Raw genomic sequence first — 7,125 nt, forward strand, 5'->3', positions numbered from 1 at the left:
TAGTAGAGATGGAGTTTCACTTGTTGGCCAGGCTGGTCTCAAACTCCTGACCTCAGGTGATCTGCTTGCCTTGGCCTCCGATGTGTTGGGATTATAGGAGTGAGCCACCGCACCCGGCTATTAAGTTTCTTTCAATTATGAGCTGTAAGGTTTCAAAGCATTTCAAATTTTCTCATGTGGTGAACAATCTCTGATTTCTGAATTGAGTACACTCATTAATCAGCGCTTCAGGAGATGATCAAGTGAGTAGCTCCGAAGCTAAAGTATCATTAATTTCATCTAAATACTTTTCTGTGTATGCAGTTTCAATGACAGACAATAAACTGAGCTGGGTCTTAAATGACAGACTGAGTCCTTGCCAAAAGGACAGTCATGGGCCAATGGCGGGGAAGATATGAAAACAGCTAGCTATAAAGCAGGCAGTAGGAAGCACTAACAAACTTGACGACAAATACAACCTTCACTAAAAATACTGGGCATATCACATACATGTTCATAATGGTTTAAGATAGGAAATAATCCTTTCCATAAATGTTCATCAAGTGACTATCATGTGCCTAGCACTGCTAAGCATGGATTGAGAGGAAAGAGGAGTATATACAGCCGGTCCTCTGTCCCATGGATCTTAATTTAGTAGGTAAGATGTGTATGCAGAAAAAGCAATGCTAATCACAGTAGTGGTAACAGCTCATATTTATTGAGCATGTGTTATTTGTCAGGCACTGTGATGATTAATTTTAGTGTCAACTTGACTGGGTTAGGGAATACCCAGACTGTCGATAAAGCAGAAGAGAGCTGACATTTGAATCAGTAGACTGAGCAAGGAAGATCCTCAGTGTGGGTGGGCACCATCCAATTGATTGAAGTCCCAGATAGAACAAAAAGGCAGAGGAAAGATGATTTTGCTCTCTCTTCTGGAGCTAGGATACCTATATTCTCTTACTCTAGGTCCTCAGAAATTCAGGTTCTTCGGCTTTCAGATTGAGAAACTTGCTGTGGCCCCCTGAGGTCCTTGAGCCTTTGGTTTTGGCCTAAGAGTTACACTATCAGCTCCCCTGGTTCTCAGGTCTTCAGACTTGAACTTGGAATAAGCGAAGCCACTGGCTTCCCTGGTTCTCCATCTTGTGGACAGCATACCATGGGACTTCTCAGCCTCCGTAATTGCATGAGCCAATTCCCATAATAAATCTCCGTTTATCTATCTATCTATCTATCTATCTATCTATCTATCCATCCATCCAACTGTATCTGTCTGTCTGTCTATCTATCTATCTATCTATCTATCTATCTATCATCTATCTCTGCCTGTCATCTGTCTATCTATCCATCCATTCATCCATCTATCTATCCTATTGGTTCTGTTTCTCTAGTGAACCCTAACTAATACAGGCACAGTTCTAAATGCTTTACATTTAAATATAATACAATAATGTGATTAAATACAACAGTAAAAGTAGAATGTGCTAAATATTATACTTCACAATTGGTCCAATACTGATTAAGTACTTAAAAGGAGGGAAAATCTTCTGACTCAATAATAATAGGTATTGAGCACCTGTTGTGCACCAGGCTTGACACACCCATCATCTCAATATAATCCTTAACACATCTCCACCAAGTGGACATGCCCTCCATCTATCAGTGTTCAGAGAAGTTAGGGAGCTGGTCCAAGGAGAGTAAGTGGTGGAACCAGGTGCTGGACACTGGACTTCTTAGGAAAGATGTCACAAATCAGGCACTGATGGCCATAATGGGTCTCAGTTTTGTTCAACTTAAATATAGGATACAAGCATGTAGTCCAACAGACCAAGGAAGAGTAAAAGTATTTTAACAAAAATAGCAGCCTCCTGCTCCTCTCTTCCATACCCCAGCCCTGCTTTTTCCTCTTGCATCTGGTTCCATTTGGCAGGACAGCTCCCTGAGAGCAAGGACTGTCCCCTAATCTCTGTGTGCCTAGTGCTCAACACAGGCCAGTGTCCTGAAGTCAACTGGTCCTTAGTTTGATCCTTTTATTTTTATTTTTTTAAAGACAGGATCTTGTACTATTGCCCAAGCTGAAGTGCAGTGGCATGATCATAGCTTACTTGCAGCCTCAAACTCCTGGGCTCAAGTGATCCTCTCACCTCAGCCCATAGAGTAGCTAGGACTACAGGTGTGCACTACCACACCCGGCTAATTTATTTATTTTTTGTACAGATGGGGTCAGGCTATGTTGCCCCAGTCTGCTCTCAAACTTCTATCCTTAAGCAATCTTCCCACCTTGGCCTCCCAAAGTGCTGGGATTATAGGCATGAGCCACTGCCCTCGGTACCCAGCTTGATTCTTGAGTAAGAATCATTTCAGTTTCTTCTCACAAAGTCAGAACATTAAAAAAAAAAAAAATTAGTGAGTAAGCATAATATACAAAAATATTTCCACTTAGTGGTCAGACTAACAGTAGCTTACTGTTGGAAACACCAACAAAACCAGGTGAAAGTTAGCCGTACCCATTTCATTCAGACAGCCCCAGCTGGTGTCCCGGCTCTTCTCTTCATTATCCTTGAGCAAGTTATTCAGCCACTCCAGATAAGTTCTGGCATGTGTTAATTCTCCATGAATATCTGTCATTACCATTTCCTAACAGAAAGGAGCAAATGTCTTTGATCATTTACTAAGCCTATGCCTACATTTTTTGGCAGGGATAAACTATCCAAAAGTCACAGACTATTGACTTAAATGAATGTATGGAATGAAAGCACTGATTTAATAAGCTCGGTGGCATGACATTCTCGGGGCATGGGTGAGGAGGAAGCTGATGCAGGAGCAGAGATGCTAATGGGGGTGAGAGCAAACTGCAGAGGCAGCAGGATGGCTGTGCACACAACAGAAAAGCAGCATGGGGGTTTAATGAGGGACACACAGTCCTCTTTCTTAAGTAGCTTCCTGGAGGGCATGACCATGAGTTTGACAGCTCTTTATAGCAGTAGGTGCAGATAATGATCACTTGAAGTATCAATAAAAGTGTCAATCAAAAAAATATGTTCAGCGAAGCACCCAGCCAGGCAAAAAAAAAAAAAAAAGGTTTATAATGTTTTTTAAAAAGACACCTGAGAACCCGTTTGACTTTGGGAGAACTGTTTTAGAGAAACCCACTCAGTCCAAACTCTTACACACTAAGAAGCAGTGCTTTCTAGATTTTAGGAGTTCATGGCCCAAAAAAGAATTTTAAAAAATTAAGGCCCACCACAGGGCTGCCAGCTTGTTATTGTGGCACGTAAAGACACTAAGAACCAACAAAAGCATCACCACCTACTCTTGTCATATTTTCATAGAAGATAGGACATTAATGTCAGAAACAATAGGAAGATCCCAATCTTAGCATAAAGGATAGTCCTTCAAATGGAATACATTTAGCATTATGAAATCTTGCTGCATTTCATATTTTTTCTGACTTTCCTGTAATTTCTGGAAGCATTGTCACGAACCAACCAAATGGACCCTGCATTTAGAAACTACTATCCTCTAATGCTGTGGTTTTCAAAGAATGGGCTGTCGGCCAGCAGTGTCAGCATAACATGGGAACCTGCCAGAGATACAAATTATCAGGCCCCATGCCGGGCTGAAGCAAAAATTCTGGAAGTGGGCCCAGCAACCTGTGTTTTGACAAGTTTTCCAGGTAGTTCTGACGTGCCCACGTTTAAGAATTAGCTGTTGTGAAAGGAAAATATCTTGGGGCCCCAAGGTCACTCAGCTTCAAAGAAAACTCAAACTGGAAATTGCTCAGGACAAACCTGCCTCCCGTTCTATTCCAAATTCTCTCTCTGTTCACTGAGATAAATGCATATCTGATTGCCTCCTTTGGAAAGGCTAATCAGAAACTCAAAAGAATGCAACTATTTATCTCTCCTGTATCAGTGACCTGGAAGCTCCCTTCCACTTTCCCTTAGAGTCTTCCTGTCTTTGCTTCAAGTTGTCCCGCCTTTCCAGACCCAACCAATGTACTTCTTACATATATTGACTGATGTCTCATGTCTCTCTAAAATGTTTAAAACCAAGCTGTGCCCCAACCACCTCGGGTGCATGTCATCAGGACTTCCTGAGGCTGTACAATGGATGTGTTTCCTCAACATTGACAAAATAAACTTTCTAAATTAACTGAGACCCAGCCGGGTGTGGGGGCTCATGCCTGTAATTCCAGCACTTTGGGAGGCCAAGGCAGGCGGATCACCTGAGGTCGGGAGTTCGAGACCAGCCTGGCGAACATGGAGAAACCCCATCTCTACTAAAAATGCAAAAATTAGCCGAGCACAGTGGCACGTGCCTATAATCACAGCTACTCCAGCCTGGGTGACAGAGCAAGACTCTGTCTAAAAAAAAAAAAAAAAGGAAAAAAAAGAAACACGTTCTATGTGAGTTACCTCAGGTGATTGGAAACTGCCAGACTAATCTCCTTAGTCCCAGTTCTGCCCTCTTGAGCCACAGTCTCCCCTGCTTGACAACACTGTATACATTTGAAGATGAATATTCCATCTCCCTTCTCTGTGCTCTTAACGCAGCCAGTGGTCTTAATTGGCCCTCACTTTCACGCGCGTCTGTGTGAAGAGACCACCAAACAGGCTTTGTGTGAGCAACAAGGCTATTTCACCTGGGTGCAGGCCGGCTGAGTCCAAAAAGAGTCAGCGAAGGGGGATGGGGTGGGGCTGTTTTATAGGATTTGGGTAGGTAAAGACAAATTACAGTCAAAGGGGGGTTGTTCTCTGGTGGGCAGGAGTGGGGGTCACAAGGTGCTCAGTGGGGGAGCTTTTTAAGCCAGGATGAGCCAGAAGAAGGAATTTCACAAGGTAATGTCATCAGTTAAGGCAAGGACTGGCCATTTTCACTTCTTTTGTGGTGGAATGTCATCAGTTAAGGCAGGTACAGGCCATTTTTCACTTCTTTTGTGATTCTTCAGTTACTTCAGGTCATCTTCATACCTGCAGGTCACAGGGGATGCGATGGCTTAGCTTGGGCTCAGAGGCCTGACAATCCTGCCTTCTTATATTAATAAGAAAAATAACAAAATAGTATTGAAGTGTTGGGGCAGAGAAAAAAAATGTTTTTGTTGGGGGTGGCATGGAGAGATAATGGGCGATGTTTCTCAGGGCTGCTTTGAGTGGGATTAGGGGTGGCGTGGGAACCTAGAGTGGGAGAGGTCAAGTTGAAGGAGGATTTTGTGGTAAGGGGTGATATTGCGGGGTTGTTAGAAGGAGCATTTGTTGCATAGAATGATTGGTGATGGCCTGGATATGGTTTTGGATGAACTGAGAAACTAAACAGAAGATACAAGATCCAAATAAAAGAAGGAGAAAAATAGGTATTAAAGGACTAAGAATTGGGAGGACCCAGGACATCCAATTAGAGAGTGCCCAAGGGGGTTCAGCATAATTTCTTGCTTGGCTGGCAAGTTTTTGGGCCCTATCCTTGAGTTTTTTTATGTTGTCATACACCAGGTCATACTGATTTAGGTGAAAACAATGCTCTTCATTTAAAAATATAGAGTCCTCTTTTTCAGCAGTGAGTAAGTCAAGGCCTTGGTGGCTTTGGAGGACAACTGCAGCTAAAGAGTCAACTTGGGCCTGGAGGACTGTTAAACTTTGTGATGTGTCTGTGATGCTAGTAGAGTAGTCATTAGAGAGGCTACAGAAGGCCGTGACAGAGGTTGGAATGTCAGCTATTGCAGTACCAAGAGCAACAGTGGAGGCAGAAAGTCCTAAACCGGCAAGCAAGGGAATTAGTGAATAACTCTTTTTTGTCATGTCAATGTTATGAGGGGAACAGGGAGCTCTTCGGTCCCATTTGCAAATTTAATTTTGGGAGTAAGGAAAACTAATGTGCATGTGCCCATCCAATTAGCAGGTAGACCCATGTAGGTAGAGGATCCACAGAGGAAGAAGAGACCTTGTGCGAGACAAAACTGGAAATGCAAAGTAAAAAGATAAGGAGTGCTGAAAGGGGTGTCATGTACCCAGACTCCTAGGGATCCAGCTAGGGCGGCAGCCATCAGAGGTTGTGATGGGGACCAGTGGGTTAACTGCATAGAGAGGGAGGTTCGATTTTCATGGTGTATGAGAAAACATTGAGTGTCTAGGAGCAACCTTTCACTGTTATTTTCGGGGCTGGGTATAAGTAAACAAGAAGAGGGCCTAGGAGGAGAGTCTGATGAGCAAGGGAAAGGTAGCCAAGGATGGAGTGAAATACAGGGTAGGTGTCTTCCTAAGTAATAATTACTGCTAATGTTTTTAAGTTTGCCAGTATTGATAGAGAGCTTATCTGTAATATGGAGCTGGAAGGCTCCAGTTGTTTCAGTGATGTGTGTAGTTGGGCTTTGGAGATGAAGAGTAAAGGAACATCGACAAGGTGAAAGGTTACCCAGGGGAATTCCAGTGGGTCTTTGCCGAGAGATACATAAGGGAGCAGCCATAGGAATAATAGTTTTGTGTTGTGAGAGGTCCAATATGGGGGGAGTAGAGTTGATATCAGGAGAAAGGTTTTTTAAGTAAGTGCAGAGGAGGGCGGCAGCTTGCTGATGTGAAATGTCTGGGGAGGTCTTGCTGGATCTGTCTAGAAAGTAAATGAGTTCTTCAGGAGGGTAAAGGTGAGGGCTGCTAAAGGAAGTTTGGAGGCGTAGGGAGATAGGAGATATTGCCCAGTCTGTATGTAAGGCGAGGATAGCTATGTAGGCACTGGAAGAAAGGGAAATGCAAAACCAGTCGTTGTTCACTAAGGAGGGATTAGAAACAGGAGGGAGAGAAAGGGTAATGTTGATAGTGTGGTGGAGATAGCTGGGGAGAGACAGAGGGTGGCATAAGAATGGGAATGAGAATAAGAGTGAGTATAAAAGTAAAGAATAGAACTTCATCAGGGCGGAAGTATTGGAGGATGCCCTGCCAGCAAAGATCATCTATCCACTCTAAGAGGGAGTTAAGAGTGCCAGTTTGGGGATAGCACCAGGAGATATCAGCTGTGATGACTTGGAGAAACAGTGTAAACCGGCAGTGTAAATAAGAGTAGGGCATTTATAAGTAGCTGAGAATGGAGAATAGGAGTATGACTAGACAGAAGATAGTAGGGATGACTAGTTTTGGGGCTCGGTCCAAGTAGTGGGGG

This window comes from Trachypithecus francoisi, unplaced genomic scaffold (assembly GCF_009764315.1).
Source record: "Trachypithecus francoisi isolate TF-2019V2 unplaced genomic scaffold, Tfra_2.0 Lachesis_group12, whole genome shotgun sequence".
Taxonomy (NCBI): Eukaryota; Metazoa; Chordata; class Mammalia; order Primates; family Cercopithecidae; genus Trachypithecus; species Trachypithecus francoisi.